The sequence below is a fragment of the Podarcis erhardii genome (genome assembly GCF_964252035.2).
Source record: "Podarcis erhardii genome assembly, chromosome: 1".
NCBI classification, from domain to species: domain Eukaryota; kingdom Metazoa; phylum Chordata; class Lepidosauria; order Squamata; family Lacertidae; genus Podarcis; species Podarcis erhardii.
In genome coordinates this window covers 72216129-72237744 of record NC_138497.1, presented here as the reverse complement: position 1 = coordinate 72237744, position 21616 = coordinate 72216129, and the positions used below count along the sequence as shown (strand labels likewise).

At 43.9% G+C, this 21616-nt stretch overlaps 1 long non-coding RNA gene across 1 annotated transcript in view; it reads left to right on the top strand.

The window, feature by feature from the left end:
* LOC309330991 overlaps window positions 1-16814 on the top strand; it is a 71672-nt gene extending 54858 nt beyond the window's left edge. Inside the window, exon 3 of the long non-coding RNA XR_014151678.1 lies at window positions 15996-16814. This is a non-coding gene — a long non-coding RNA (uncharacterized lncRNA). The remainder of the gene's footprint in view (window positions 1-15995) is intronic.
* Window positions 16815-21616: the final 4802 nt, after the last annotated feature.

The window sequence follows — 21616 nt, the reverse complement described above, 5'->3', positions numbered from 1 at the left end:
TTGTCAATGCATGCGGACTTCTTAAAACTTAAATTTAATTGTTTGCAACAGGATGTTATACTGAATTTCTGCAATCATTTTCTGAGTGTAATTAAGCTCAGCGTAAAGAAACTACTCACTATTTACCGCAAATGGGGAATGGCAACTTCCTGCTTTCTAGAAATTGTGTTATATGTTCAGGATGATCAAGATGAGTCAACAAATGAGCAGTGGCATTTATGGACTACTCTTGATGGCAGCCCTGCATAGAGCATATTACACTAGTCTGAGCTGGACATGAATGATGGTGGTCAGGTGCCTATCTTCCAACACAGGTGGTGAATCAGTCCCATCTGAAAACTCCAGGCCAGGAAGCCTCCATCAGAAAATTGAGCAGCATCCTGAAAGCTGCTCCTTAGGTAAGAATGGAATGTTGTCACAGGTATTTCTCCAACCAGCTAATCCACTGAGTCAGTTCTATTAGCCCACATAATTTATTTACTGATAATCAACTAACATTGGGGGGGGTGAGACCCCACCCCGTGGCTCCAACCCTCTTCATCCATGGATTGGGAAGCATACAAAGAGAGGAATCTCCTCTATGAGTTTAGGCTCCCCCGGTTATTTAGAACACTGCATGATTAGGGTTCTACATGACCAAAGGCAGTCTATGTAGTGCAGCTTCCCCTCTTCATACATTTCCTGTCAATTCATGGATGGTGAGGTGTGGGATAGTGTAAACTGTGCAAGTGAATAATGCCCCCAGACGTATAATGGTGGTATAGCAACATGATTCCTGGTTCAAATGGATTACCAACGCAACTGCCTCACAAAAGAGAAGTATTCACTGAAGGTTATGGTGACAAAAATATATCCCACCCCCACCCCAAAGAGGAAACAATGGGCAGTATCCAGTGAAGTACCTACCTGCCACTACAATGACTTCTGGCTCTGCAATGGAACTTCCCCTCCCTCTCCTCTCCCTGTATCCTCCCACACCTCTAAAATCTCTTCTAGGTTCCCCCCTAACCCCCTAGAGGTGGCATGGGGAGAGGAAGAGGAGGAGAAAGTTCCATTGCACAAGTGGAAATCCTTGCATCACAGACAAAGGTGGATCTATTGGAACACAACTGGTTTGGTTGCACCAGCATCTTCAGGTAGTGACCATTTTAGGCACATCTGATTGATGCACAATCAAGCATACACTTGTCGCTGCCAACCTGGAAGTGGCCCAAAAAGGGCGGCATGGGGTGTGTTGGGTTTATGTGTGCTCTGCCGACGCACGTGGAGAACAGAACCCCTGTGCAAAATGGTCTCCACCTGTATGCAAGCACATCTCTGTGTCTTTAAAACAAGTAAAGCAAAGAGGTCAATGGAATAGCATTCTGTTGCTTTGGGTAGGCTAACCCTATATATCTCAAACCTACTTATCAGGTTATGTGAAACAGATGAAGGCTGAAATCCTATATCAATTTACCACTTTTTGAAATCAGACTGACTTCTGAGGTGCTATGTATAGGATTGTGCTGTTGGGTTGCATTCCTATACCCAGTTACCTGGGAGGAATCCCCATTGAATCCAATGGAACTTACTTCTGAGTAGCAGTGCATATTATTGCACTGTTAGGAAAGTACAAATGCTGTGTGAGGGTCCGTCATTACACGTTTTTCTGCAGATGCCTTAGTTTTGAGCCTGAATATCTGTTAATGACTTGTTCTGTTAAACACTGAAACACACTTTAAGGTTTCTAAGCAGGTCTCTGTGTCACTAATGTTCTCACTTGAGTTATGAAGCAAAATCTCCTCAGACTCCCCTCCCTCCCCACTCATCCCATGAATGGACTTTTTTGTGTTGTTGCTGCTGCTGTTGTTGTGCGTTAACCTCCCCTTCCTCCTCTTCCTACTTCCCAAACAAATTGTGAAAGGCGTATTCATCTGAGAAAGGGAACTCTTTGTATCGAGTATGTCCTGGTCTTTAATAAAGCACCAGACCGGCCGGGGTGGGGGGGGCTTCATTCAGATGGGATGCTGTATTACAAATCTGCTTTTGTTTTAGCTTTCTGTCCTTCTAAAGGCTTTTACTGGGAAAAGAGTAGCACATTAAGCCCAAGGCTTAGCTTATCCTCGTTCTCTGCTGCTTTACTTAATAGGTGAGTTTGGAGAAGTGTTTAATAATACAAAACCACTCATTTCCACTCCTAATGATTGCCCAGTGGTGAGTCTCTAGCAGAAGAATTGCTTAGTGAGTCTGATTCTTAAGGGTTTGGTGTTTTTTTAAGGAAAAAAAAGTTCATCACACGGCCCTAAGGTTATTTATTAAATAATTGTGCAATTAATCCAGTAACCATTATGTGAACAACTGTTTAATCAAAGCAAAGGAAACAAGGATTTCCCCTCCTGTTCAATACTGTATTGTTTTGAGATCGCTCATCACATCAAAGTAAACTTTCCAGTAGAAAACACATTTTCAAGTTACACAAATGCACCAAGTATTAGTAACAGCAGTTTAGAAGTTCTCTGCTGAACATGTATTTCCTTTACATCACTATTTTCCTGTCAACAGTCTCCCTTAAGTCTCTGCACTGCCTCCATTTTTACAACTTTCCACATCCTATCCCCCAAGCAAGTTTAAGCATCCTATCCTTAACATGGCGGCCATTGTGTGGACACTGGATTTACACTGTTTCTGTACAGCAGGTCAGATATCTCATACGTAAAGAAAAGCTTTAGTTATACTGTGGAAAATATGCAATCCAAATGGTAAACCATAGCTGCTTGTTGGTTTTTTTGAGGGGAGGGGGGTGGCTTTCAACTCTTCCTTTCTTGTCCTTTCTCCCTCTCTTGCTTCTGTCTTGCTCACTAGATTCAGAACAGCATCTTTCTCACTCTTCATTGGACCTCCTTCAAGTCTCTCCTCAAGACCCACCTTGGGCCCCTATATCACCCTATTCTCATCTCCCCTGTCACATCCCCACTCCCAATTCTTTAATCATCACATCCCACATCCAGCAGCATTTATCGTAAATGCCGTATTCTGTGGCTAGCATCTGTGTCTTTCCTGTGTAATGTCTAGTATTTGAAAACCAGGGACAGGTATTTAAACCCAGATGTTTAGAAAGTTGGTGTGAGTTTTAATCTGTTTTATTTTAACTTTTCAAATTATTGTTGCTGATTTTTCTTACTGATAATTTTATTGTTTTGTGTGTTGTTGTTTTTTTTGCAAAATATAAATTTTATGGTACAAAATAAGAATGAAACCTTGAAGTGCTTCCTGATGTGTTTCATCCATGAAAGGGGCTCCATGCATACTTGTGGCAGTATTGTATTCAGAGTTCCAGATCTTGTTCATGCCTATGCACATCTAGCCTTTGGGTTGGAAGCCAGAGCAACGTCGCAACAAGAACCAACTTTTCCTTCTTGGTGCTATGTCTCCTGTCAAACGGTAACATTAAGATACCATTTTCAATTTTATTTTGGAGCAAGGGATACCTCATAATGGAGGGGGTTGGAAGGGTGGCTTCATGAGTTTGTTCCCTGAGCTCATTTGATATTGAGTCCACCCCCTGTCCTTGAAGTTATGTGCTCAGTCTGGTACAAGACCCTCTTCCTCAACTAATCCTTGTGATGCAGGAATGCTGTTGGGAAGCCTCACGGCAGACATCATAAGACATGGGTGACTTTCTTGGGATACTGCCAGGGAGATAAAGCCCATCATGGCTCATGGCCCCCACGTCGCCTCCGGACGATCCATCGATCTCCCGTAGATACAGTATCAGCAATTAGCGACACGAGCTCCAGAAAATAGCTTGCCACATTCCAGAGCTGATGCACGCTCTGTCAGCAGAATTCATACAGCGAAAGATGCACGCAGGAGAGCATTATTTAGAAGTTTATTCAGCGTTGGTCAGAACAAAGGAAAAAACATGACTGCCTGCTTGCGTGTTCAGGCACAGAGAGAGAGAAACGAAAGCATAGACACAAGAGAAACATCCTGTGAACAGGAAATACACAGACTCTGTGACTCACAAAGCCTGCTCCCTTTTAAGGTGGAACGGAAATATCCTAACAGACTTCTGATACGCAGTTTCCAACTTTCCTGGTTTACGGCTTGAGCCGCGTGTCTAATGTCAATGAATGATTCGGAGTATGCTTGGAACCCTTCACTGGTGCCAGAAAACTGAAAACTTAAGGACTAGGACTCAGCACCTATCAGTCCCCCTTTCCTTCACCCCACAGGATAAGTTTTGGAAGGAGGGAAACTAGCGATTACAGTGACTAACAGTGGCTTGAGCTCTGTCTGAAGTTTTGGAATGACCTCAGGCTTTCACACTGACAATTCTTAGGCAAAATACCCGAAAAAAACTGAGAGGAAAGCCAAAAGAGTTTGTGTGTTTATATAAAATGAATGCCATATGCATATGTCCATGGAGGCGCAGGTTAATTCTGTGTCCTGGGCAGCTGTCTACCAGCTCCACCTGCAGCTGTCTACCAGCTCCACCTGCTAAGACCCTACCTGCCCACGGACTGTCTTGCCAGAGTGGTGCATGCTCTAGTTATCTCCCGCTTGGACTACTGCAACGCGCTCTACGTGGGGCTACCTTTGAAGGTGACCTGGAAACTGCAATTAATCCAGAATGCGGCAGCTAGACTGGTGTCTGGGAGAGGCTGCTGGGACCACATAACACCGGTTCTGAGAGATCTGCATTGGCTCCCAGTACGTTTCCGAGCACAATTCAACGTGTTGGTGCTGACATTTAAAGCCCTAAATGGCCTCGGTCCTGTATACCCGAAGGAATGTCTCCACCCCCACTGTTCAGCCCGGACACTGAGATCCAGCGCCGAGGGCCTTCTGGCGGTTCCCTCACTGCGAGAAGTGAAGTTACAGGGAACCAGACAGAGGGCCTTCTCGGTAGTGGCACCCACTCTGTGGAACACCCTCCCTTCAGATGTGAAGGAAATAAGCAGCTATCCTATCTTTAAAAGACATCTGAAGGCAGCCCTGTTCAGGGAAGTTTTTAATATTTAACGCTGTACTGTTTTTAACACTTGATTGGGAGCCACCCAGAGTGGCTGGGGAAACGCAGCCAGATGGGCAGGGTATAAATAAATAATTTATTTATTTATTTATTTATTTATTTATTTATTTATTTATTTCAATAAGGAGAATAAAGTTTCTGAGGGGGCTTCTGCCGTTCCCTGAGCTCCACAAGATTTTGCTTACAGGAAAATTCAATGTAAATTGGGAGATATATTTGCTGGCCACTGAGCCCCATTTCTGTTGTGGAGACACAGTTCTTTGGAAGTGCTTGGGAAATGAGTGTACATATTCAGGGCAGTACTGACTATTCCAGCTGTTCCACTTTATTTTTTACTCCATAGATTCCTTGCTACTCCACATGCATGAAACAACCTGAACTAAAGTATTCACTGCTGGTCAGGATTAGCCACTAAAGTGGAAAAATGGATAGGAAAGACTGGACTGAACCTGAATCACATATCTAAAATATATGAAACATCGATGAAAGAGACCTTAAAAAAACCTTAGCCATTTGAATTATTAAAAAATCTAGGAAAAGCACTGAACAGATACTTTGAATATGTAATTGAACTTAATGCCCCAAATAAGAAAGAAAAGCACTGGGGCTGTTAACATCAAAGCTCACATTAAAAAATGTAGGCTTTACAACTGATAAGCTCCTTCTCGAAAAAGAAAGGATCAGAAAAATCTCCATATTTCAGTGTCACTTGAGTAAAACTGACTTGATAAAAGCAAATATGTGAAGAAAGAAAAGGCAAGGCAGGAGAAGGGGGTGTCAGGTTCCAGCTCCCAGCAATATCATACCATGTAAAGTCTTTAAGTAGTGAACTTCGTTAAAAAGTAAGTATTTCTCAGGCAGCTAACAAATGAGATCCCCCCCCTGCCCACCCTCCATAGGCTCTGGTTGGGATGCTGGCACCCTCTATATCAAAGCAAAATAAGTAAAAGTTAGCCTGGTAGAAATACTCTTTAGATAAGTTTTGGCTCCAAAGCACAAGCGGTTAATGTCCTTTTCTCTGGTGGATGATTTTATATTATTTCACAAAAGGCATACTCTTAATGATTCACAAAGGGAGCCAGCTTGATATCCAAGTGATACGATGATGAATAAAATATATTTCTTTTCAAAAGTAGCAAAATTAGCTACAAAAAAAAAACAAAAAAAAAAACTGAGCTGGTGGTTGTCCTAATCATTCCTTCAGTCAAAAGTGAGCAACATGGCCCATGGGTTCAACAGAGTTGTGATGTGGCTTGTTGTGTCCCCCGACTTCTTGTTATAATTCTGAGATACTTTTAAAAAAATAAAAACCACACGCATTAAAAGTGTTTCTATCACTCATGGTTGTGGAGATAAGCTCAAAAATGTGAAGGTAATATAAAGAATGCTGCAGTTGTAAATGGAACTATGAATATGGGGTTGGTTCGGAATAACGTTTATTTCCGGGTTGACAATTCATATGCAGATGTACTCATAGTAAAGCAGCCTTGTCTCATATGAACTGTGGTGCCCTCACTATTTTTTCAATTCTGTCAACTGTTCATTTCCATCAAAGGACATGAATGTTTTTGCTTATGCATGTATTACACGCATTCACACTGCATCATAGGTTGTCGTAGTCTTAACACTGTGCAAATGTTCATTGTTCTTGCACATGTGCATATTTCTCTCTGTTTTGCCTGGTCTGCCTCCATTCTGGATAAGAGTTAGCACCCTCTCTTCAACCATCTTCACAAGTGCAGTGACTGTGGGTTGGAGTCTGCTTTTATACAAGTCAAATGGGTGCTGTACCGGTTGGGAATCTGTAGCTGTATGGGATTGCACCCTCTGCTACATGGAAACCAAACTGTTCAGGGCAACACTTTGGATAGTGTTTGGAAACAAACTTACTCCCTAGTACAGATCTCCAATACACTAGGGGGTATAAGATAGCTATCATGACTAGTAGTCATTGGAAACCTTATCCTCCATAAATTTCCATGGAGATCTTTAAGAACTAGTGGGATCAAACCGCTGCAGTGCTTTGCTGTCAATATCCAATATCCCAGCTGCTGCATTCTGAACCAGCTGGTGTCCCCATACATTTTTGAGAACTACACAAGGAGGTGCTTTCTACACTGTTCTGCATGTTGTAAAATCTATGCATCTGCAATGCCAAGTGCCCACCCACATGGTCACCACCATGCTCGTGAATCAGGCCTCATGAACAAGTAGTTGTTTCCTTGTTTTGTAAAGGCCTGACTGAAAACCTTTAAGATAAAGGAAAGAAGAATACAACATGTGGCTTTGCATTGTAGGTAGAATTTTTTTGTTTTGTTTTCTACAATGAGAAACATAGACGATAACTCAAACACCGAGAGATCTATTTACGCTTCCGAACAAACAGTTTATAAAGTCTATTATATACAGATGTCTAAATATTTTGAAAATGTTTGTTTATTGGACGTGAAATGAAGCTACCTGTTTTTATTTGAAAAATTTCCCCTTGGAGTTTGCATGTAAAACTAAAATCACTTGTTAGCTGACACAGTGCAGCAAATGAGGCTTATTTACAGAGTATATGAAGTGCCTGGGCTTATGTTTGTATCCTGGAAAGCAATACATTTGAATTTTCATTAGACGATTCCCTTTTTGCAAGAAGGGGGAAAATGTGATTCATTGTATAAAAAGAGTAGTAAGTGGCTTACTCTCGGTCTTTGTCAAGAGACAACTGGCAAATTGCGGGCTGCATAATATTTCTGGGACTCGACTTGTATCTGGAAATTGACTGCTTTGCAAGCAGTTTAATCAACAGGGCAAATAATCTGTACAAAACAATCCTCAAAACAGTCCGGAATTTGGCACAGCTAATTGGAATTGTGTGTGTGCTTTTGCTAGACCACAGTCCCAAGATATTTTCCTGCATCTGCTGAAGTGAAGTCTCGTCCATAAAAGTTTATGCCATAATAATTTTATCAGGGTGAAATCCAGTGGTGTCTGCATGTGAATGGAACAGACTTCTGCTCCTATAACTGGGCTTCCTTTCATCCTCCCTGCAGCCCCTGTGCAGCCCAAAATGTGCTTGAGAGAGAGAGAGAAGACCAGTCCATTAGGACAAATGGGCACTACCTCACCAACCTCAGTCTACCCTCAGCCACCCCCATCTCCCCAGCTTCATACACAGCCAGTCTAGGGGGGTCAGCTTGATGCTGGCTGTCAGCTTCCTCCTTCCTATTCTGAGTGTTATCCTTGCAGAACACATCAGGGATGAGGATGGGGACAAAACCATAATTAATTGGTTCTGCCTGCCATTGGCTGTGGTTTCACCTGTTATTTGCTCTGATCAGACCTACTGTTGGCTTCCTGCCTTAAGCTCTTACAGTCCCAATGGATACCAGCCACCATAGAGATATGGTGGATCCTCAAGACAAGGCTGGTTTGCTTTGTGTCATTAATTATCTCAATAATTTGCTTTTTGCAGGCCCTGCCAATTAAGGACAATATTTGCCCTTAATACATTAATTTAAGGAATCAACAGATTATATTGGCTTCCCCTTAGCTGTAGAGAAAATGAAGGTGCCAGCCACCAATTTGACATGGTGACTGAAACTGGTTGCCTCCCTTAGAGTAAGTTGCTGACCTCCAGAAAGAGACTGGAAAGTTGTTCTAAGGCCAAAGGTGTGACTCTCAGGCAGCTTCAGGAACTAGTGAGGCACTTTACTTCTGCCTGTGAGGTGGTGGCTGCTTGGCATGCCTTTCTTCACAGGCTTTGAGACACAAGATAATGTGTTACTGCTGATCATCTTCACAGGGTGCAGCTCACATGAGAGCCAACATGCTTATGTGAAGGTGCACTTTACAGTTCAATTGCATTTCTATCTGGAGGAGTACCTTATTGCTCAAGGCTGAACTGCTCACAAATGCTACTGCTGGAATTGGTTTGAGGGGCATTTCCCAAGAGGCATTGGTGGGCAGAACACTAACTCGAAAGTTGGGTTTCTCAAGAGTCAACTCAAAACCTGACTTTTCCCAAACTGCTCCCTATCATGGTAGCTTTTGGAAAGAGAAGTTTCGCAATGCGTCCATTCAGTTTTGGGATCTTAACCTGTGCATGGTGCACATTACTAGTTATTTGTCTTCACAGTCAGGATATCTGGCAATTAAAGACTTGGATTCTTAATTTCATGATTGTTTGGTCTGAGATGCTGGAATACCATTTTTTATGTAGAGCCCACCATCCTAACCATATTGAAATGGCTAGGAGGTGAGTCAACAGGGATGTGTACAATTGTCTGTTGGGCTTATATTTTCCAGTGTGGGAATTGGATATGATGCACTGACCTTCTTGTGCACTTCTCTACTGAAGGCTCTGACCTTTATCTGAGAGATCTGTTGCAAAGCTCTTCTTTCAACACAGTGAGTGACCCTCATCCCATTCATGACTTGTATCTTCATTATGATGGGTAATTGTGCATTTCAGAATCATGAGCAATTTCTAATGTACTTTATCTGTCTCTACTACTGCAATACACAAAACGAATCTCGTGGCTATTAGCTCCACTCCTTCTTCACACATTACAAACAAAACATGAAAAGCAGAAAAGTGAATGAAATGCTTTGATTTTTATCAGAAAGCAATGTATAAGAAAGCAATGCAATAGTTTAAATGGTTGCATGTCCTACCCTTTGGCATGGGAAGAAACAGAGACGGTTGTTTCAGTTTCATCCATCTAGCTTTATTTTAAAATGAAAAGAGAGTTAACCTTCTTTTATAGGGGATCTGGCCTGCTTTATTTGCGTTCCAACATCAAAAGGGGTCTGTTTCTAGGAAAATATGGTAGCTGAACAAATTGTTAATTTTCCATTATGCTTAAGGTTAAGCTGCATCTTTCTTTTGACATTTCTATTAGAAGCCCTAATTAAAGGCAAATTCCTATGTATCCTACTGAGACTTCAACAGGGCTCAGGAATAAGGAGCTCATTGTGATGTTTGAAAATAGCTTGTTTGTCCGAAAGCCATAAAACTGGTTACTAATTGCATTTGGCAAAGTACAGTCAAGAATATGTGGGTGAATGACTGCATATGCTACCTTGATGCCATTACAAAAACTGACCTGGAAGAAAAATGCTGATCAAACTAAGGCTTGGTGCCCATATTATTATTAAACAAAAGGTGATGCTCAAAGATGAAGTGGACGTGAGGCTTCACACCTGTGGACACTTTCTTAGAAGTAGATTCTCTTGAACTCTGTGGGGCATACTTCCAAGCAAACAAGCATCAGACTGGGTTGTTCCATTTAAGAAGGAATATGAGTTATGATTCCTGTCTCCAAACTCACCAAATGCCTAGAACTCCATCAATAAATCCAATGTATAAAGAACTTAAACAATAAGTGGCTGTGTGAGAGTTAAAATGGCAAAGAGGTACAGTATTGTGTTCTGCAGCAGTCCACACAGAGTAATATGTTTATTTAGGGCAGGCCTCCTCCCTCTCCACCATGTTGTGTCCTCATTTTCAGGCCAGAAAAGGGTGGTGTCCAGAAACTACTGCTAGTGCAAAATGCAGCAGCTAGGGTCCTGAGTGGAGTGTGCATTAGCTTTGTTGTTGTTTAGTCATTTAGCCATGTCCAACTCTTCGTGACCCCATGGACCAGAGCACGCCAGGCACTCCTGTCTTCCACTGCCTCCCGCAGTTTGGTCAAACGCAGTTTGGTAGCTTCAAGAACATTGTCCAACCATCTCATCCTCTGTCATCCCCTTCTTGTGCCCTCAATCTTTCCCAGCATCAGGGTCTTTTCCAGGGAGTCTTCTCTTTTCATGCATTAGCTACACTGTTCTTAATGGAGCAGCTTGGGTGGGCTGCCAATATGCTACTAGGCCTGGCTGAAGCTTTTAGTTTTGACCTACAGAGCTTTAACTTGAGACCAGGTTGCATGACCTACAGAGCTTTAACTTGAGACCAGGTTGCATGAAGAAGCACCTTTCATCCTATTGCCCTGCCTGGTTACTCACATTGTTGATTGATGTTCTGTTGGTCTAAAGGGTGGGTTGGTTTTTTTTTGGGGGGGTGGCAATTGCCCACCACTGGGATAAACTCTGGTAGCACCAGTAAATTTCACCTCATACCTTGACAAAGCTCTGCATCTAACTCTGCTGAAAGTTTCTTTTGAGAAGTTTCAGCTCTTCCCTGGTTAAGCTGCTCTAATCTTGTCAGTAGTGCAGTACAATTTTTGCCTTATGTGTTTTGGTTATTCTATACATTATGTAAATAAATAAATAGACAACTGACCACTGCAGCAGAGTTATTTCTGGAAGGAAGGGAGATCATTAGCATCATACCTTTTTTGTATCTTTTATAAAATTTTGATGGGGTGCTTTAGTCATGATTGCACATCAGGGCAGAGGAAGCAGAACAGAATAAGCTAGACTTCCCCAAACTGATGTCCTCCAGACTTTCCCATCATACCTGACCACTGGCCATGCTGGCTGGAGCTGATAGGAGTTGAGGTCCAAAATATCAGAAGGGCACTTGGTGGGGGAAAGCTATGACAAACTATTAACTTCTCTTCCTTGGACTTCTCTGATTTGCCCCGTCTCTCCTAGTTGGGGAATAACCTCCCAATGGGAGTTTTCACATCTTTCTGTGGGGGCATGTTTGGAAGACTGTCTTAGGCTGTTGCAGCAGCAAAAACAACTAAAGGGTCCAGCAGCACAATTTATGTTAACAAATCAATTATTCATCTTGTTTCCCTTCTTTTCTGGTCATGTGAAAAAGATTCAAGTGTGGTATGAGCACAAAGCTATCAAAGCCATGAACAAACCATCCATCAACACTCCCAGGGAAAGGTGATGCTGGCAAATTATCTGGGTGATTACTGTTTACCAAATAAGTAAGAAAATGCAAAATAATGTACTGTATTTTATAATCCCAGACCCTTCAAGTGTCCCTTTTTTCCAGGGACAGTCCTGGATTTACAGAAGTTGTCCCAGTTTCTGATTTATGCCAGAATATCCCACTTTTTCTTAGGACGTCCCTATTTTCATTGGAGGAAGGCTGGAGGGTATGGAGGTATGTGAAGTTTGTTAATGTTTACTGTTTTATTATGTTTTATGTATGTTGAAAGCCGCCCAGAGTGGCTGGGGCAATCCAGTCGGATAGGCGGAGTGTAAAGAGTAAATTATCATCATCATCATCATCATCATCATCATCATCATCATCAAATAGGACGTCCCTATTTTCACTGGAGAAATGTTGGAGGGTATATAAACTTTTGAAATTGTCTGGTTGTGTTCATTTTTTATTTTATTTTTTATTTTTAACAAGAGAAGATAGGCATGTTTAACACCGAAGAAGTTTGGGAATTTGTCTGGCTTCCTGTTACTAAGAAGGGATCTGGCAATCAGTATCAAACAGCTGCTCAAGCTACTCTGATGCAGAATAAGTATCCAGAGTAGGTTTTTTATTTGGGTCGATGGCAGAAAGAGGAAAGATTGGTTTCAGAAGGAATAACAAACATTTCCTCAGACTTCCAGATCTTGCATAATTGAGGAAAAGAGAACCAAAAGGGACTATTTATCTGTGTTTGACATTGTTTGAACATTTGTGTTATATTTATTACGGGGGTGAAATAACCCCCCCATTTCTTCTTTCATTGGGCTTCCTTTTTCACTCTGCCCTCAATTCTGGCTTAACCAGGAGATTTTTCCTCTGTTAGATTTCATTTCCTTAGCTTTCATTTCTTTTGCAGACTCTTCCCAGCTCTGCATTACCACTGTGCACGTGTGCATTGATGAAACATTTTAAGAAAGTAGTCTTGACGTGATGGTATTACAAAGGGTGAGGAATTTGGGGAGGAAGGTGTCCACATTCCAGAGCAAACTCACTTGATTTGCAGCTTCTGGATTAATATTTAGATTGGAATGTGGCTTGTTCCAAAATTTATACTCCTGCCAAGTTCTATGAGGTGGCCTGAGGGCTGCATTTAATATTTCTCCCTTTCTCCTTTATATTTATTTATTTGCTTGTTTGTTTTTTTATGAGATTTAGCTGCTTGGTGCAACTAGAAAGCAAAGCAGCTACCTCAAGGGTTGAGAAGAAGCCAGAAATGCCCTGGAGAAGGATGACATGGAATGACATGCAAGGAAATTGTATGCAAGTAACAGTGGGGGCAGCCATCTTTTTTCTATACAATGCCTGAGTTCTTGTAAAACATCTTTTAAAGAAGGCAGATCACCTAAGAACCTTGTGTTCTGTCTGGCTCATGCTGGCAGGGCAGAAAAGAAAACAGAGCATCATTCGTTTGCTCCTTCATCTTTTCCTGACCCAGTCCATCGAAGGACATTTCATTCAACAACATCCATCCATGAGAATGATGTGGCAGAAATTCTATATGCCACTTCTAGCAGAGGGAGATTTAGGAGCGCGTGATCAGTTCAGTTGCACTGGGCACGGAGCCTTGGGGGTGTTGTGGGGGCACCACAACTATGATGTAAAATGGAAGGACATATAGGGTTGCCACATTTCAAAAAGTGAGAATCCAGACAGAAAAGTTGCTGAGCTTTTTGCTTTTTTCAGCCAAAGTTGTTGAGCTTTTTTTTTCTTTTCTTGCCATATGTCTGGATTTTCCAAGACATTTCAGCGATTTCTGCCCAGACACTGCTTCTGATGGCTGATTGTCAGCTATATCTGGGAAATTCTGGATGTATGGTAACTGTAGAGGTGGGTGGGTATGGCATCATACAGGGTGCACTGAAATTTGAGACCCCAAGATCCGTCACAGCCTCCAGGGTTACTAGGTTGGAGGCCTGAGAAAGCTATGGATTCTTTGGATTCTCCCAGTCAATCTTGTCACATCACAGTGTTAGGAGTTAAAAGGCCAGGTGAAACTGGCTGACGTCTCCCTCTCAACCAGACTCATTTTTTGTACCTGTACTACTATATCCTTTTTCTGTTCTAGCAATTGGGCACTTACATTTAAAATACTTCTAAAAGCCTCATACTTAATGGTACGCATCCTGAACCAGAGTATATAATACAGTGGTACCTCTGGTTAAGAACTTAATTCATTCCGAAGGTCCGTTCTTAACCTGAAACTGTTCTTAACCTGAGGTACCACTTTAGCTAATGGGGCCTCCCTCTGCTGCCACGCCGCCGCCACGCGATTTCTGTTCTCATCCTAAAGCAAAGTTCTTAACCTGAGGTACTATTTCTGGAGTCTGTAACCTGAAGTGTTTGTAACCCGAGGTACCACTGTACAGAGGTTTAATACTTAAAATAGTACCAGAGAAGCCCCTATGATCATTATATATGATTTCCTATGCCTACATAAGCTTGTTGCTAATTTAGCTTATTGCTGAAGCATGTTGGCACAAAATTAAGCCTAACATCAGCACACACCTCTTCCAACGATGTTGATGTTCTGATGTCACTAAGGCAAGGGCTGCAGAGGTTTCTTCAGCTGTGTGGAAAGGCCTTGTGAATCGGATCTCTGAGGTCAAACCACCCTTGGAGGGGGAGATCTGAAACATCCTTTGCCCCCTGGGATGCCCTCCCAGGGACCACAGGATTGAAGGCTGGTCTCGTTTTTCTCATTCCACACTGTAGTAGTGTATGGCAGAAAACAGCCGTTCTTTGAATGGATGGCATCTAGAAGATCATCCTTGGATTCAATCCAGGCTATTATAAATAAAGACATTTAGGAAAATGCATTTACAACTGATTTCTAGAAAGCAGAAAATGAATAACTAAAACAGGCCACTTGATGCTTAAGGTTATTAGTAGTGCTCATATGTCTCTCAGCCTTTTCTCTGCCATCTGCAGGCAAAGAAGAGCGTCTGGGTTTCACTTCTATGTTGTAGAGAAGGCTGGTGAGAGCTCAATTAAGCAGGGTTGACTTCTAACCCTAGCCACTCTTGGCAGCCTGAGACTGTGACATCCTGTGGATCCAGCCTCACAGGGTCCCATGTGACCTTGTTGTCACCAGCCAATACTCTCATAACTTAGTTAGTATTGTTTCCTTAAGTCTCACAACCCTTGACTCTGCAACTATAAGTGCAAGAGGAGGCATGCATGATTATAAACAGACAGAGAAAGACAAACCCACTGGATGCTTTGTCATGAGCCTGTCATGAGCCTGGCCAATTTAATTCTTAACAGTGCTTTCCCTTCATTATGTCAGAAAAAACGAAACTGTCCAGACTCTGGGAAAGAAGAATGGAATGCAAAGGAGTGATGTAGTAGAAGGGATGGCAAAGCACATGAGGCATATGATTCTAAAGCAGAGCTGAAATAATATGACCAATAACGCTACCAGATCCAGTGTGCATGTTTCCTTTTTGCAGATAATGGAAGGACTCCAATGGAGGAGGGGCACCACTCTCTATGTAATTGGTTCCATTGCCAAGCTGCTCTTACCATTAAGACATTTCTGCTTATGTTCACCCAAAATCAGCACTCAAGCCTATTAGATCTAGATCAAAAACACACCATACACTTGTACCACTTTAACAGTCATGGCTTCCCCTGAAGCATATTGAGAATTGTAGTTTGTTAAGGGTGCTGGGAACTGTAAGCTCCGTGAGGGGTCTCCAAATATCTCTCAGCGCCTGGGATTGGGAAGATGAGGGCAAAGCAGCCCTCATTCATGAGCTAAGAACCTATTACTCCCCGCTACGTAATAGGCTAGCAATGAAATTCCACGTTCTGGAAAATAAGCATCTCACTCTTATAGATCTGCATAACAACAATACTCCTCAACGTGAGATTATTGAGCAACAGCAGGAAGTGCTTAGGCCCTGCATTTGTTGCTTCAAAGTTTGAGGCAGGGTCAGGTAGCAGCAACTCTCTAATGCACAATAAAGAGTGTATGATTAAGCAGATAACTGAATCAGTACAGGGAGCAGTTTCCCTTTCTTTCATCCTTGCAGACAGTATTTGTCCCTTTGATCCCTGAACAGATCAAACAAAACCCACTAATCAATTATTTCCCTTTTTGTCTTTCAGATGCTGCCACAGACCTTCAAACACCAACGGCAGATCTCTTCAAGAATTCTTTATTTGTTTGCTTTCCTTACAACGGCATGCCACAAATGGGTATTTTAAAACCCAGTTTATGATTTCTATTCTTCACAATATTACTTTGTAAAGGTGGGCTTTTTTATTTTAAAGTCAGCATTTGCTCTTCTAAAGTCTACCCTGCTAAAGAAAAATATATCTGATTATATATATATTATCTATCTAATATATCTATATCAATATCATATTAGTAGTATCTTCTTCCTCTGGTTGCTTGCTCTCTTTCATTAGACATGGGAAAATTCATGCCATCTCAGTTTGGAAAGGGGCTCAGGAAAGTAATATTTTGGCAAATATATTTCAAGAAATGAAACATTTCCTTAAAAAATAAAGAAATTGGAAAATATATTATGATTATTTCATTAAATTGTTTAGTCAACCTTCTCACAAAGATTCAAGGTGACTTACAGAAACATACAAATTATGCATCTTTTTAAAAACAATAAAATGACAGTTTTTCCATGCAATATTAAAACCACCCAGCCCCATAAAAATTCTCAAAATCAACACAACAAACAGATCAATAAAAAAATCCTAAGGAATAAAAACCTCAAAACCATCAAAATGCATGTGAATAAAGTTTTAACCTGGCACTGGTTTTGGTGCCAGATGGCTCTCATGGGAACAATATTCCATACCTGTGATGCCACAACTGAAAGGCGTTTTCTTGTTCTCCAAACCAATTTCAATACGTGAATCCTGTCACACCTCCATAACATCCTCAGGACCACCATGGGTATTCCATGCCTCCCTTTCCCCCTCAGAAGCGCCCATACTCTTAGGCTTCTCCTAAACAAAAAGCTTTGCCTTCATTGCTGGACTCTGCCATTAACAAATATCATTATTTTGCTTCAGAGATCTTAATATTTGGGGAACAACTTGCTCACCCAGAAATATATTTTGCCCCTTTCCCCCTGGTATTGCCAAAGCTTTTGCATCTCTTTTTTATTTTTTTATTTATAATTTTCATATATATATATATATATATATATATATATATATATATATAGTGATGGGATTATGAGCTACTTGTGCGTAAAAGTTCAGTCCCTCAGATCTTGGGCATGTTTCTCAAGACTCTGTGTACAGCGGAGCCCCTTAAGCATGACTCCCTTAATCGCTGGCAGAATCCGACAGTGGGCGTTTACGGAAACGACTCCAGCATAGAAGCTCCTTAGCGGAAATGCGTCGTCTGGACTCTCGGCGCAACAGTTTCCGGCGAGGAGTGGGTGTACCTATAGGAGGTCCTGAAACTTCTCCACTGTTTTCGCTGGAAGATTCCTTGAGCCAGTCTGGCGCCTCACTCTCTCTCTGATCTCCCACACCCCCCTACTGGTGCCTTCCCCCGCTGCTGAGTCTCTCCTAGCTTCTGAGAGCCTCTCCACCACCTGCCTTTCCGATGGCAGTTCCCTGACATCCACCTCCCCCCCAGGGCCCCCTTCACCCCCTCCCGCCCCCTCCTTTACTGGCGGTGAGGATGGAAAACCCCGGAAAGAACACTCTTCGTCGTCAGAGGATTCAAACACTTCTCTCCACTGACTCCCGTCTCTTCTCCCTGAGTCCCCCTCCTCGTCGGAGTCTATTCCCTCCTCCAGCCCTGATTCCGGGAACCCTTCGAACTCTTCTTCTTCATCGGTGGTGCCGAAGTGTTCCCTCCCGAACCGTGCTACGGGCTGAGGTTTCCTTGGGAACCTTTGATGAAACGTTTCTATCAAAACCTCGTCATTGACCTCCTCCACCGGTACCCACGTGTTTTCTGATTCTGGTTCCCCTTCCCATACAACCAAATACTCCACCTGATTTCCTTTCCACCTGGAATCAATGATTTCTGCCACCTGCATGTTGCGTTCCCTTTCTTCTATGACTGGTGTTCGAGTGACCTCCCGTTCACGTTCCCCCCACTCCCGCCCTTCTCGGTATGGCGACAGTAAGGACCTATGAAATACTGGGTGCAGTTTCATGTGGTTGGGCAACCTGAGTTTGAATGCTACCGGGTTGACCTGTTGTATGACCTCAAAAGGTCCTAGCCGTTTGGGTCTCAATTTCTTACACCCTCCCTTGAACGGCAGTCCTTGGGTGGACAGCCACACCCGGTCCCCCACCCTTATGGTTTCACCTTCCCTTCTGCTTCTGTCTGCTTGCTTCTTGTATTCTTCCTTGGCCCTCTCTAAGTTAAGTTGGAGTTGTCTGTGGATCGCTTCCATCTCTTCCACAAAGTGTTCCGCTGCTGGGACACTCCATCTTTCCCCTCCTTCTCCTGGGAATGCTCTAGGATGACACCCATAATTAGCCAGGAAGGGACTCATCCCTGACGACACATTCTCCGCGTTGTTGTAGGCAAATTCTGCCAGGGCCAACTTATCTACCCAATCATTTTCTCTGTCATTTACATAACACCTCAGGTATTGTTGTAAAATACCGTTTGCCCTTTCCGCCTGCCCATTTGTTTCTGGGTGTCGGGCAGTCGAAAAATTGACTTCTACGTGCAGTAAGCTCATGAGCTTCCTCCAGAACCTGGAAGTAAATTGTTTCCCCTGGTCTGAGACCACCCTCAAGGGGGTGCCATGCAACCTAAAAATATGCTTTACAAACAACTGGGCGGTTTCTTCCGCTGTGACCGCGTGTGAACAGGCTATAAAATGGCACATCGTAGTTAACAGGTCTACCACCACCATGACAGCTGTCTTCCCTTTGGATTTTAGCAGATCCGTCATAAAATCTATGGATACTGCCTCCCATGGCCTTTCTGGTGTGGGTAAGGGTTCCAATAGCCCCGCTGGTGCCCGCCTCTCCCCTTTTGCTCGTTGGCATCGGTCGCACCCCCTTACATATTCCTGTACGTCTTCCCTCACCTTGGGCCACCAAAACTCCCTGGTAACCAACCACATGGTTTTGTGTTGCCCGAAGTGCCCCGCTGTGGGGCTGTCGTGCAATTGTTTGAGTACCCAGCCCCTCAATTCCCCTTCCGGTATGTACAGTGCCCCCTTGTAATACAACGTTCCGTTCCTTTCCTCAAAACCCCCTGTGTTCTCTCCACCTCCCCGGAGTCCTCTGAGTTTATCTTGGGCGTAATCATCGTTCTCGGTTCCTTCTACCAGTTCTCTTTGCCCCACCAATGCCGCCCCACACACCCAGTGGTCCTCGGGAATGATATGTCTCTCCTCTGGCGTTCCCTCCCCCTCCAAATACTCTGGTTTTCGAGAGAGAGCGTCCGCTCTGACATTCTCCTTCCCCGGCACGTAGCAAATTTCAAAATGGAATTTGGAGAACTCCTGGGCCCATCTCACTTGTCTCTGGTTCAGTACTCGGGCAGTTCTCCAGTATTCTAGATTTTTGTGGTCGGTGCGCACTTGGACCTTGTGCTGCGCTCCGATCAGCAAATGTCGCCATCTCCGGAACGCTTCATGAATGGCGAGTAGTTCTCGGTTGTACACGGTGTAGTTCCTCTCAGATTTGTTCAACTTCCGTGAGAAGAAGGCACACGGTCTCCATTCCGACGTATCTTTTCCCGGCTGTAGAAGCACCGCCCCCACCGCTCGGTCTGACGCGTCAGTCTCCACTCTCATTGGTTGCCGTAGATCCACGTGCAAAAGTTGTTCTTCTGACGCAAACGCCTTCTTTAAACTTTCGAACGCTCACTGCGCCTCTTCCGTCCAGACAAATTTCTTCTTGCTGCTGAGACAATCAGTGATGGGTGCCGTTAAGTGGGCAAAGTTCTTGATGAACTTCCGATAGAAGTTCCCGAAGCCCAGGAATCTTTGCACGTCCTTCTTAGTTTTCGGTGTCTTCCATTCCAGTACCGCTTGAACCTTGCTGGGATCCATGGCCAATCCCTTGTCTGACAACCGGTACCCCAAGAATTCCACCTCTCTGGTATGAAACTGACACTTCTCCAGTTTCACCCACAGCTGGTTTGCTTGCAGTCTACTCAGTACCTCTCTTACGTCCCGCACATGCTGCTCCTCATTCTCTGAGTACACCAAGACGTCATCTAAGAACGCTACACAGTTCTTGTAAAGCAATGGTCCCAGGACGTGATTCATGAACGATTGAAAACAGGCTGAGCCCGCCTGTAGTCCAAAGGGCATAACGAGGTACTCAAAGGCCCCCAAAGGGGTGAACATAGTGGTTTTCCACTCGTCTCCCTTTCTCATACGTATTAGGTTATACGCACCCCTTAGGTCCAGCTTGGTAAAAATTTTTCCTTTCCTCACCCGGGTCAAAATGTCATCGATTCTGGGCATGGGGAAAGTCACGGGTTCTGACACTGCATTTAGGGCCCTGAAGTCCACGACCAATCTGGGTTTATCCGTGTGTTTTTTGTCCACAAAGAACACTGGGCTGCCCCCCACCGCTCGTGACTCTCTGATGAAACCTCGCTTAAGGTTCTTGTCAATGAACTCCCTTAACTCCTGCATCTCCCTGTCTGACATTGCATACAGCTTGCCCACTGGCAGTTGTGCTCCTGGGAGTAAGTTAATTTGACAGTCAAAGGGTCTGTGCAGGGGCAGTTTATCTGCTTCTCTTTCGCTGAAGACGTTAACCAAGTCGGCATATTGTCGTGGTACCTCCCCTTTATCTGTTACTTCCATCCCTGCTAGCGTGGCCTGGGCTTCTGCCTGTGCTTGCCCTCCCTTGCAGTGTGCCAGGCAATACGCTGACCCAAATGAGACTACTCTCTGGTGCCATCCCACTAGAGGGTCATGCAGCGCTAGCCAGCTCATTCCCAATATGATGGGCGCTCCTCCCAGGGTAGCCACATTAAACGCTATGACCTCCGTGTGCCTTGCCACCCTCATTATCATGGGAACAGTCTGGAGGTTAACTTCTCCCCCCAACAGCTCCCTCCCATCAATTGTTGTCACCTGCAGAGGGTTACTTAAAGGAACAGTCTGTATCTGGTGTTCCGCTGCAAACTCCTTACTCATAAAATTGCAGGAGCTGTCTGAGTCCAATAGCGCCTTTATCTTTAGCGGATGTCCGTTTGGTAGCTCTAGCACCACCTCCACGACAAGCGCTGGTCTTGGGGGTTCAGGCTTGGGCACATTCACTGCTCTTTGGCCTGGTTGCTGTGCCCCGATGCTGGCAACCAGGCGTTGGCTTTTACTTGCTCCTTAACCCCCTCCTCTTCCCCCCCAACAGTTCCCGCCATTCCTTGCCATCCCTTCCTCTGAGGGCAGACTCTGGCAAAGTGACCTGGCTGTTGGCAGAGGAAACACTTCTTGGTGCTCTTTCCCTCTTTCTTCCGCCCTTCGTTGGCGTTTGAAACTCCGCGCGCACGCGCCGTTCCAATCTCCATCGGTTCTACTGGCGGTAACTGCTGCCCTGGTATCTCTGGAATGCGGAACTCACTCCAACGTTCCCCTTTCCCTTCCCGCTTTTCCAAGGCTCTTGCCTCTTGGCGCGCTCCGATGGCAAGCGCTGATTTAGTCAATTGGTCCATAGACTCCGCCCTGGGTGCGCGGGAAAGTTCATCCTTCACCGCCGAGGATAACCCTTCTTCGAAAAGCATTTGAATTGGGTCTGCAGACAGGTCCCACCCCAGTTTA